The sequence below is a fragment of the Rhagoletis pomonella genome, unplaced genomic scaffold (genome assembly GCF_013731165.1).
Source record: "Rhagoletis pomonella isolate Grant_MI unplaced genomic scaffold, Rhpom_1.0 Rhpom_scaffold_00003, whole genome shotgun sequence".
Lineage (NCBI taxonomy): Eukaryota > Metazoa > Arthropoda > Insecta > Diptera > Tephritidae > Rhagoletis > Rhagoletis pomonella.
In genome coordinates, this window is record NW_023458557.1 from 35,197,721 (window position 1) to 35,210,866 (window position 13,146).

The window sequence follows — 13,146 nt, forward strand, 5'->3', positions numbered from 1 at the left end:
TCTTTTATTAACCAGATTTCTGTAAAAAGTACAAAGTGGTGTTTCAGTTAAAGTGATGTGTGATGAGCAGAACAAAAGAAAGTAAGCAGAAAAAAGGCAAATTTAAGCGCTTAGATAAACATTAAAACATTAGTAAATATGCTTCCAAATAAGCTCGAAAAACAACCAAAAATCTAAGTGTTAATATTTTGTTTTTTATTCAATTTATTTCAAGGATTGGACGAAATTCGAAATTTTCATATTTCCAGTGGTGTTATTGCATCGATTTAGTTGTCACTTTTTTACTATTATTAAAAATAATGTGGATTATATTACACGAAGATATGAATCCTTAATTTCTTTTCAAGACTGAATTTAATTGTTATCAAATATTTGTTATCCTCATTTGAGTTAATTATTTTTAATCTCTTCCAAATCCAAATCGGTTTTTATGGTATTACTAGCAGTCCTTGCGAAATTCGTCCCGCCCAAAATTTATTTTTTATTTAAACATTTGGTCCAACGTTTTTACCAACAATATCGTTCACGTTTGGTTTTGTGGTCGTCGGAAGGCATATCCTCCATTGCCGCCTTAAATAACCTAATGAAAGCGTTATGTCCGTGAAGAGGTTCTTGTGGCAACAATTATCTGGTCCGATGGTGGATCGTCCTTGAATCTGTATAGTACAATTTGTGGCAATTTCCAAATGGGGGAGTATCATTACATACATGGACTTACGTAAGACGAAATACCTTAGAAGTGTTACAATTGTATTTGTATTTGTAGACATTTATCAATTTATCAGTTAGGGGGGGACCTAAATTATCGAGATAGCATTTCCTGGTACTATTTTTGAATATATAGGAACAAATTTGGAATTACGTTTTTTTCAGCATAATTTGTGGCAATTCATCCAAATTCTTAAAAGAAGGATGGCGGAAATTGATGACAAACGAAGTAGCCCAAAAATTTTGCTGGCAAGGAACAAATAATAAAACGCCCGTTCGAGCTTTAAGTGTAACAACAGCACTAAAACGTTAGTATGTCGTATTTTTCTTTAATTTTTACACATTTGTATACATACATTTGTACATATATCATTTCAGAAGCGTACCATCAAAAATTTGCAACTGCAGCTTCCGACAGCGAGTTCGAAAGGACGGTAATATCATTTTTCCAGCATGCCAATAATCGTCTGCAGAAAAAGCATGCATACAAAAAGCAAAAGGAAAATAAAAAATAACTTAACCCTTAAATGCATTTTGTTGCCATTTGGCAACAAACTCTTTAGAACGGTTTAATTATTGCTTTCACAAGAGATAACAGTTGAATTCCTCGTGTTGCCATTTGGCTACGCACTGCTTATATGATTTCGTACATTTACTCGTGGTTTTTGCCTAATGTAAGTAATTTTTCGCGTTTTTTAGAGCAAGCATTCACTTTTCTAGAACTCTTGAAGTGTGTACATATACTCGTGATTTTTTTTACAATTAAATAAAAAGTTTTGGGTTAATTTATTTCTGGTTGACTTTAAAAAGGGTAAGTATTTGTGCAATAAACGGTTGATAATATCATAATATTTTTTATAACGATCAAATCGCTATAAAAAGCTTTGATGCCAATTGGCTACATTGTGCGAATAAGAAAACAAATTTTATCAAAGTTAGTAACTGTTTGATCTGTCGTTTTAGCTCTCTCTTACAGAGAAACTAAAATATTTGCAACATGAATAAGCCGTTCAAATCAGTAGAAGTGTTGGCGCAATATTTGATGGAATATAATAGTGAAGAAAGTGAAGATGAGGAAAACGCTTTTGATGATGACAGTTTGGAAGACCCTGATTTTGTACCAAATGTTTTGCAAGATTTTGATAATGAAGATGAAACGGATCCATCTCCATCTCCAACGGCTTCTCGGACTGATAATGAAGACTTGCCGTCCTGTTCTCATGCCGTTTTTCAAACTCAAAGCCAAGTGAAAAAAAATATTATTTGGAAGAAAAAGCATCTGCAATTAAATGAAGCTCAGTTACATTTTCATGGATATTCGGATATTGAAGGTGAATTACTCAATTTGGAAACGCCGTATCAATTCTTCAGCTATTTTTTTTCTGAAGACCTAATAATGAATATTGTCCAGCAAACAAATTTATATAGTGTTCAAAACAATCCGGAAAAACAAAATATATATTGCGCTTCTGATATAAAACAATATATCGCAATTGTTTTGTATATGTCACTTGTACATGCCCCCAATATAAGATCATATTGGAGTGATGACCTGGGATTTCCCCAAATCAAAGAAATAATGCCAGTAAACAAGTTCGAAAAATTGCGACAAAACATGCATTTCAATGATAACACCACATTTGTGCCAAGAGATCAACCAGGACATGACAGATTACACAAATTGAGACCGGTTATAGATCATCTGCTATTTAAATTCAAAAGCATTCCCTTGGAAAAAGAACTATCTATTGATGAGCAAATGTGCTCAACAAAAGTTAGGCATTATATGAAGCAATACATGCCGATGAAACCTCACAAATGGGGATTCAAATTGTTTGTTTTAGCTGGAGTTTCCGGATTTGCCTACAACTTTGAAATTTACACGGGAAATGAGAACAATATGGCTAGACCAGAAGCTGAACCTGATCTTGGAGCAACATCGAACATAGTTTTGCGTTTGTCCCGAATAATACCTCGAAAACAGAACTATCGTCTGTATCATGACAATTTTTATACCGCCATTCCACTCATGGTTCATTTGGCGAAGGAAGGAATTTTTTCGTTGGGAACAGTCCGAAGGAATAGACTTCCTAATTGTAAACTGCCCACAGAAGCAACAATGAAAAAAGAAGAGCGTGGTAAAAGTCACGAATATATCACGACAATAGATGGAGTTGACATAACGTCAGTTGTCTGGAAAGACAATAAATGTGTTACTCTCATTTCCTCCTTTGTTGGAACTCATCCTGAGATGTTGGTAAGAAGATATGATCGGAAGCAACGCAAAAACGTAGATGTGAAATGCCCGAATATAATTCAACAATATAACCATCATATGGGCGGGGTGGATCTGCTTGATAGTCTTATGGGACGATACAAGATTTCAATAAAAAGCAGAAAGTGGTATATGCGAATATTTTATCCCAGGATTAGTCCCGGGATTTAGATTCTTCATTACTTTTCAACAACTTGAATCGAAAAAATTGCTTCTATATTGTTTGAGAAGCTCTCCTACCATGAAATAAATAATAAATAAATGGGTTTGAAACTTACTTTTTTATTTAAAGTGGAGTTTTTATTTTTTCTCTCTGACGTCAGGATTTATTTTAAAGGACTTTGTAATTCCAAAGATATGATTAATTCCAAAAATTATTTAAAAAATTCAAAGCTATGGAGAAAAAAAATATGGGTATCAAATGCAAAAGGAAATTTGTTTAGAATTTAAAAAAATTAAAATTTTTTGTATTCACAACGACGAATAGGTAATTTTTTAAACTGATAAGGATAGAAGGACAAAATTCGAGGAAGTTATCAAGTTTATATAAGTCCTTAACGTATAATTTTTTCATAAAGAAATATTGCGAAATTTCAAGGATAAAAATTTAAAATGACATTTTCAATATTTACCAGCCCTTCTACACTAGAAACTTGAATCTTTTTAAATTCTACAGGATTTTCTCATTAATTTCATACCCATACTTGTTCTCTAAGCACATTTCTCTGAATTTTTTACATCATTTTTGAATTACTGACGTCAGAGTGAAAAACTAAAGACGAAATTTTACTATATTTGGCCCATGGTTTCGCGAATATATTGATGTTTGTTTTTAAAATTTACTATCGCGCGGTGTTATATGTACAATGAGGGCCAGTTTTTCAGTGCGAGTTTAACTTCGTTTCTCATTTAAACTAAGTTTAAACTCAATGTGCAGTTTTTCAGTTCAATTTAAACGTATTTAAACTAAGTTTAAACGCCCAATCTGGCAGGTTTAAACTGAGTTTAACTAATCTGCTGTTCATCTGTCGAGTTGTCATCAGCTGGAAAAGTTTATTTGAAAGTGAAATCAACAAAATTAAAATTGTTTGATAAAATGGATTTATCTACTGACACTGATTATAGCGACACAGAAATAAGCGAAATACTCACAATTGTTGTATTGCGAAGGACAAGAATTGTATCCACTCGGCCAAATCATTTCAATGTCTTGGATGACAAGGATTTTTATGATCGATTCCGGATGAGCAAGGCATCATTGCATTTTGCATAAGCATTTTGAAGCTTAACGGACATCACATAAAGCACCCAACAGATTGGAAAGGATATTTTTAGTTTAATAATTAAAGTAATAATTTATCCATTTGTAGGAATCACGCCTTAACAGAGGAGCAAATGCTTTTAATCATTTTGCGCGTATATGCGAATGGTGGAATGCTTCAAACAATTGGCGATTTGTTTGGGCATCAAAATCGACAGTGTCCAAAGTTGTTACGCCATATAGCCTTTCTAAGAGAACGGTTCATAATATTTCCAAAAGATGACAGCCAAAAATATGAAACTTATACAGGATTTTACAGTATTGCTAAGTTTCCCACAGTAATAGGTGCTTTGGATTGTACGGACGTGAAGATAATCTCACCAGGTACCTGCTTTTGTTTATTGTCTAGTAGACGAACTCACAAAATACTATTATATATTGACATATTCCATAGGTGACAATAATCCAGAGCTTTATCGAAATAGAAAAGGATTTTTCTCCATTAACGTCCAAACAATGTGTGATGCAAACTTACAGATAACAAACATTGTTGCTCGCTGGTCCGGATCTGCTCACGACTCAAATATATTAAGAAATTCCAGGATTTATTCTCGTTTCGGAAACGGTGAATTCAGGGACAGTTTAATTGTTGCATATAGTGTTTATCCAAATAAAAAGTTTTTGATAACACCTTTGTCTAATCCGATAACTCCAGAAGAAAACTTATTCAATGAGTCTTTAATAAGAACGAGTTGTACCGTGGAAAGGAGTCATGGTATTTGGAAAAGGCGCTTTCCAATTCTGTCACTTGGAATTCGTTTAAATCACAAAAAAGTCCAGAGCATAATTGTTGTTACTGCTGTTCTACATAATATTTGCTGCACAAATAATGAAAACGATTTACCTTTATTAGATCCTCATGCTTCCACTGCAGTAGATTTCGCTCTCTCAGTTCCAAGGAACAGGCAACGAGAAACTTCGAATCCAAACAATTCAACCAGAACATCATTAGTTAGCAATTACTTTAAGGATTTGCTTAGAAATGGAGACAGTTAGTTTTCATGTAAAAATTTTATATTGTCTTTTATTTTTTAAGTGCTCACATAACGGTTTAGCGTACGTAATAAAATATGAATTGGTCTAAATTTATCACATAATATTAGTTTTCTTATTACTATAAAAAAGGTACATTCATTTGTATTACTTTAATTATTTACAGACTACTCAGACTTTAAATTCATTTCGTATGACTACATTCGCTTCCTTACATTTTAAAAAATAAAAAAAAAATCACATTAAGACTAAAAATTAATAAACCAAAACTAAACACTAATGTTGTTGCAATCACCCAAACTCTTTTTTTCACGAACTTTCCTGTGCTTTATCTGTTAAAGGAATGTATCTACGCATAAATAAATTCACAAATACATGAAAAGTTTAGTAGTACCTGACGCCTGATCCATTGAAGTCTCGAGAAATACAATCCAGTCTTCGGCGTCCTCGAGCGTCTCCACAATGCAATTTTCGTCTAAAATATAGGAGGTATGTATTGTAAAAGTTTTCTAAAAATGTTAGAGTATTACCATTTATTTCTAAGGCGTCATCATCATAGATACTAGTAGTTGGTAGAGAAGCAGTCGTTCCATCCCCGGTTCTATATACAGCTCTCTCCTCTCAACTGCGAAAAATTTTTTTGCCGTCTTCTTTAAATTTTCGTATTTGGTCCTCAAGACTTTTGCGTTCCTGAAGACATGCCCAAACTTTGCGTTGAATTCCGCTTCAACGTCGCTCCATCCTTTGGCTTTTCACACATCCTTTGCGTCCACAAGTTCCAGCAAGTAGTTTACTTCACTTCTTGAGAAATTGCCGCTTCGTCTAGACATTTTTTATTTTATTTCACGTAAACTAATATTCCAATAATTCACCAAACGATTTTGAGCAAAACGTGTAAATAAATAACAGCTGTTTTGTTATCTAGATAAAGAAAAAAACAGTGTTGCCTTACTAAAAGGCAAAAGTTGAAGGCGGCCTTAAACTCACTGAAAAACTGGTCAGAAGTTTAAACTTAGTTTAAATTTAAACTGAGTTTAACTAAACTTAGTTTAAACACAGTTTAAACTAGCACTGAAAAACTGGCCCTGAGCTAGACATTTATAAAAAAATATTTATTATTAAATAAAAAACGAAATACAGCCAATACTGGTCAAGAAAGGGAGCTTCTATTATTGCCATCAGTGCAAATTACAAATCCCGAAAATCCCGGGATTACTTGCCAAGAATCCCGGGATTTTCGAGACCTTAAAAAGTCCGGTATCCCGGGATCCCGGGATTAACATTCCTAGTACATACATACATATAGCAGCAGTTAATTTCATTTAAAGAAATGGCGTATCGTCCATTTTCGTTGTAGCATATGTAAATAGTGCATATATTTAGGCGCAATATTTAACTTCTTCTCGCGGGCGACATCTAGAGTCTTCTAATTGTATCTCTTTGATATGATGCCTACAACGAGGTTGATATCTAGACTAGGTTGATATCTAGAATTTGCCATAAATAGGTTTGCTACGTTTATAGTATGAATGGTGGTCTGGACACACAACATTGCAATAAGTTAATAAATATTACATTATACACAAATATCTTCATCTTCTTTTGAAGATTTTTCATAAAAACAGCCCAAAAATCTTAATTTTCAAGATAAATCTTGACTTATGAAACGCTGGCCATGCATTTGATGGTCGTAAAAAAAGAGGGAAAAGATTGAGATTATTTTTACTACTTTTTGGGTACTATTTCCAATACTGATTTTTAATATATATGTACATATACCTACATATATCAGTGGACTCCACACCAGTTAAATGAAGCTTGCATCCATAAAATATTTGTGCTTTAAACCGGTGTAATTAGAGTTTCATTTTTCTTTCAAAAGAAATTATTATTACTTAATTTTTATTTTTTCGATTAACTTTATTGATTGTAATAATTATTATTCAGTTTTATTTTTCTAGCTTAAAATTATTATTTGTAAAACTTAAAAGGCCACACAGTCGTACCACACACATATGATGATGCCTACAACTTAAAAAATAAGGACTATTTGTCTTTCATTTATTCATATTAAAACAAATTAAATTACACCGTTCTCTTTACTTAATTATTCTTAAATTCTAATATTATCCCGTATGCAATTTCATTTGTATGCTTTCCTTAAGTTCTGAAGTATGTGTATATGCGTACATAGTTTTTAAATATCTTAACTTTAAAGGGAATTTTATTACGACCTTAACTTTCGTTACCATTTTAAAATTACATTTCTGAATTCTAGCAGTTATATTACAAAATAAATATACGTAGGAGCATGAATTTTGTTGATTCAGAGTTGTATACAAAATTACTGTGGTATCAAAGGGAGCAACAACCGTACTATGGCAGAGTGGCACAATTCATGACTGTGTAATAGTGGCCGAAACTAATTGCAAAAGTGAAAAACATTGCAAATTATTGTCTATTATTATAGATACTAGTACAGATTATCATATTTCAGTGTATAATTTGTTATATTACACCGTACATGATAACGAACTGTTAAATGCTGAAAACGCTTGTAACTTGTAGATCACTCAAACTTGGGTGTGCTTAATGGACTGTCTGGGCGGATGCGCTGGCAGGCATTGGGGTCTGTATAGCTATACAAACCTTGTTTTTTTTTTGAAATAAAGACTTGAATATATTCGGAAATTTAGAATTTGGCTTGATAAATTCACAAAATTTACGTTTTTCATAAAAATATAATCTTACGATGTACTTTTTTTATTTTAAACTTACATTTAAGAAAACTCCATTCAGTGCTATAATTACGATTTGAGCTTTCCAGTTTATAAAACACAAGCGTTAATTATGTACTTAACTATTGATATTAGCGTTATTCTCGAAGTCTTGCACGAAGCACGGATTGCACGAAATGCAAAAATAATATTCCAAATTTCGACGAGCACTAGAGCACCTCATTGCAAAGTGGTAGCATGCATGGGTAGCAAGCAGCGAAGTTATGTATCAAATACAATAACAAGAGACAGCAAAAAAAGCAGAACTCACCCATCGATACAGAGGGTAGTGTCGAATTATGTCTCAACCGGTTCCATCTTACCAAGACCCCGTGCTGTTCGCCCGTCCTTACTAACGAAGCGAGAAAAAGAACGAATCGCATAGTTAGCGCGTCAGAATCCAATTGAAGCTTGAGGTAGAAGACAGATTTTCTAAAATTGTTTCCGAAGATACAGTCAGAAGAATTTTGAAAAAAGCTGGGTATCATAGCCGAGTAGCCCGCAAAAAGCCACACATTTCGGAAGTGAATAGGCGAAAACGCATGGATTTCGCAAATGAGCATGTGTCTAAGACCCCAGAATTTTGGAACAAGGTTATTTTTTCCGATGAAAGCAGGTTTTGCATTTTCGGCATAAAAGGAAAAAAGCTAGTATGGAGAAAGAGGGGCACAGCATATGAAAAAGAAAATTTAATACCAACTGTAAAACATGGTGGGAGCGGAGTAATGGTTTGGGGTTCAATGGCAGCTAACGGTGTTGGGAAACTTACATTTATTGACTCCATAATGGATCAATTGGGCTATATACAGATTTTAAAAGATAATTTACTACAAAGTGCGCAACAATTAGGGCTAAGGGAGGAGTTTTGGTTCCAGCAAGACAACGACCCAAAACACACCGCGCAAAATGTGAAGCTATGGTTGTTGTACAATGTAAGGAATCAGTTGCGAACACCTCCGCAATCCCCGGACCTTAACCCAATTGAACATTTGTGGGACTTACTCGAGCGCAGGATCCGGAAACATACCATAACCTCAAAAAGTATGCTAAAGGACATAATATCGGAGGAATGGACAAAAATTACAGGAGAAGATACAAAAAAACTCGTCGAGTCGATGCCAAAACGTCTTAGAGAGGTGCTAATGAGAAACGGTTACCCTACTAGTTACTACGATATCAGCGGGCATCAACATCGTTGTAAAATACAGTTTGTACGCAGACTTTTGCGGATGTCTTTATATATATGGTTTAAAAGAAAAATGAATTAAAATTATTATTTGTACTTTAAAATATCTATAAATGTAATAGTAGTTAAGATATATATATTTTTAAGGAAATAAAGTTCATTTCGATACGTGTTGTATTAGATGAGAAATGTGCGATTTAAGTTGTTCTTTCCAATTTTTTTGCACTGTACGCAGAAATATGCGGGCAAGTGTACATGGGTTTCGTCGTTGCATATTTTGCAGCGGTAGGAAATGTTGTTTCCCATGTATTTTGTTGTCGTGTGTTTGCAAGTTATGCAATCCATGCAATCCGTGCTACGTGCAATGGGTTTGCAAGATTGGGAGAATACCCCTATTATGTTTCATTAAGAGCGAGTGTGAATCGGTAACAAAGTTCGCAGCGAGTAAATTTTTGACAACTATAAGGTGAATAAAATTTAAGTAGCTCATGAGGCTAGTGATATATTTGACAAATGCCTACAAAATTTTGACAATCGCAAAGATTGTTGATGTGTGTAATTTTTCGGTAAATAAAAGCTTAAATTGATGAATTGCAATCAACGATGGTAGATGTTTTCTTAAAATATTAATTTCACTTCAATTTGTAATATTTTATTCCGCATAAATCTGCGGTTATCAAAAATTTACTGCTGTCAAAAAATATTGGTGCTTTCCATTTCCAGACAACCGGTCAGGTACGAGCATGATTTTTAATTTCGACCAAACTCAAATACATTGTTTGTTGGTCCAAATAATGAGACACGTATTTTTTCTTTTGGCTCGGAACAATTTTTCGGCCGAATTAAACGCGATTTTGTTTTTCAGGCAAAAATCGATTATTCGAATTGACAGAGAGAATTTTTTTTTTAAATGCCCATAACTTTGTCAAAATTTAATAGATTCCAACAATCTTTTTACTCAAATGTCAGTAATTCTTTTCACTTCAAGATAGAATGATATAATTATTGATTTTCATTATTTAAAATTTTTTATTTAACAATAAACAAAAGGTGCAAATTTTTTTTTTATTTAATTTCTCAAAAAGTGTATTTTTTTTTCTCAAACTTTTTTATCAGGAAATATACACTTTGAACTACAATCAACCCAAATCTCTAATAGCGAAGATTTTTTTTTCTGAGTTATGATTTTTTATAGAAAATATACGTTTTTGTGGTACATACTACAATATTCTTATATTGTTTAACTAAATGGAACATATGTATGTAATATATCAGCAAAAAGTACAGCCGTGATCATTTTGTGTGTATCAAATAGATATTAGAACACACTTTCCACCATACAGTTTCGAAATACAAAATCACATTTTCCCGCTTTTTATACCATGTATAATAGCTCATATTCAAACAGGTAGTGTATTATGTACACACAAACACTAGCTTTGTTTTTTACTTTTCTAGCAGATCATTACACCGTGCGACAGTCAATTTTACACACGAAAAAATCAATATATTCACAAAACTGGGGGCCAAATATAGTAAAACTGCGTTTTTAGTTTTTCTCTCTGACGTCAGGATTTTTTGTAAAGGACTTTGAAATTTCTAGAATATGATTGAATAAACAAATTATTCGGTGCATTCTAGAATAAAAATATGGGTATCAATTAAAAGGAAAAAATCTGTAGAATAGAAAAAAAAATTAATTTTTGGGTGCACCAGGACGAATAAGTATTGAAAATGTCCTTTTAAAACTTTATCCTTGAATATCCTTGGACATTTCCGATATTTATTTTTGAAAAATATATATGTCAAGGACTAATATGTTAACTACCACATCCTCGAATTTCGTCCTTCTAACTTTATTAGTTTTAGATAAAGAAAATTGTACACTTCACTTAATAAGATATTGATAGTTACAATATACATAAATGAAGATACTGCAATCATTATTATGGAACCATGTATGCACTCTAAAAGAACAAACTGAACGTGTGATGTACGGTTTATGTAAGTACTTTAATTGTTTTGTATACAAGGGCGTAGCCAGCCTTCCACTTTGCGGGCAGGAGTTTATATAGAGGGAAAAAATGTTATTAATTAAATTTTTTTTGTGTATAAATAGAAATCTTTGGGTTTAAGAAAGTATAAGTTTTCTGGTATCCTTTACAATGATACCAATTTTTAAAAATCGGTTTGTAATTTCTTTGTTTAAAATATTTTATTTATAAACAAAAAGGTATTTTTTTGATTTTAAGTGTTTTTTCTCAAATTTTCATATACGAAGTATACAAATATACATATCAGAAGAAAGGAGGTTTAATCGCCTTTACAACGATACCAATTTTTAAAAAATCGGGTTCTAATATTTTTTGTTTAAAATATATTTTTTTTATAAAAAAAGTTATTTAAATTCACAACAACAGTCCTCAACGTAGGTGTTCCATCCCCCTCTTCGACAATCAACAGTCGTTTCGTTTTCCAAACAGTCCTCCGAGGAACAACAACACAATGCTGTGATTTCCTATGTACATATTTACGTCTTATTGTCCAATATTGCTTGTATTGTTGTTTGTATGTTTTTATACCTTTCATGAGCATGAAATGGTATTATAACTTTGGTCCGATGTTTGTAAGTACCAGAACAAAAAGAGATAGACCCATTAAAATGTATACTTATATGATCAGAACGTCGAGCTGAGTTGATTTATCCATGTCCGTCTGTCCGTCTGTCCGTCTGTCTGTCTGTTTGTATGCAATCTAGTCTCTCAGTTTTCGAGATATCCGGATCAAATTTGGTAGGTGGGTGTATTTTTATAATGTATTAATCATTTGTCGGAACCGGAAGAATCGGACCACTACAACATATAGCTCCCATACAACTGATTGTTCAGATATGAGATTTTTCGTTATAACTTCTCCATTTATGCAGCTACGAACATGAAATTTCGCAGCACTTGCACACATTATCAACAGAATGCTTACAGTGAAAATTACAAAGATCGGGTCAGTATAACCTATAGCTCCCATACAACTGATTGTTCAGATATCAAATTTTTCGTTATAACTCCTCCATTTATAAAGCTAGGAACAGGAAATTCCGCACTGTTTTCAATAATTATCAACAGAAAACTTACAGTGAAAATTAAAACGATCGGATAACTGTAACCTATAGCTCCCATACAACTGATTGTTCAGATATGAGGTCTTTTATCATATCTCCTCCATTTATGCAGCTAGGAACATGAAATTTCGCACCATTTTCACTCATTATTAACAGAATACTTACAGTGAAAATAACAAGGATCGGGTGACTACAACATATATCTTCCATACATCTGATTGTTCAGATATGGGATTTTACTGTAAAACTCCTTTATTTGAACAGCTAAAACCGATAAATTTCGTAAGATATTTTATAAATAATAATACAAAGTCTACTGAGAAAATCGTCAAAATCTATGCTGTATAAGCTTTATCTCCTATAGCACTGATTGTTCAGATACCAGTTTTTGCGATATATCTCCTTTATGTAGGAAACTAAACCCAATAATTTGTGTTACCGGTTTACATACCGATCACATAGTAGTGAAAATCACTTAGATTGGTGCCATATAAAGTATATCCTCCATACCTCTGATTGTTTAGAGGCGATTTTTTATATAAGTATGTAACTCCTCTATCGATGTATGCAGATGCATTCAAAATCAGTAATCTGTCAAATCATTTGAGGGGAGAAACTATTTTTTTCATAAAGGCTCCATTTTTGGAGGTATTTTCAAATCGGTCCAGCTCACTTAAATCTCAATATTTTTCCTAAATATTTTGATGGAAGTCTTAGAACATAATAGATTTTGTAATCCAATGGAAACTATACCGATTTTTTTTTGTA

At 32.8% G+C, this 13,146-nt stretch overlaps 1 protein-coding gene and 1 long non-coding RNA gene across 3 annotated transcripts in view; both read right to left on the bottom strand.

The window, feature by feature from the left end:
• The window catches only part of LOC118735168, a 136,152-nt gene that overhangs the window by 69,573 nt on the left and 53,433 nt on the right, over positions 1–13,146 (bottom strand). The window lies entirely within an intron of this gene.
• On the bottom strand, positions 5,392–6,212 carry LOC118735170. Its single transcript, XR_004992532.1, has 3 exons — positions 5,828–6,212; positions 5,692–5,772; positions 5,392–5,629 (listed from the first exon to the last, which is right to left on the bottom strand). It is a non-coding gene; the product is annotated as an uncharacterized LOC118735170 (long non-coding RNA).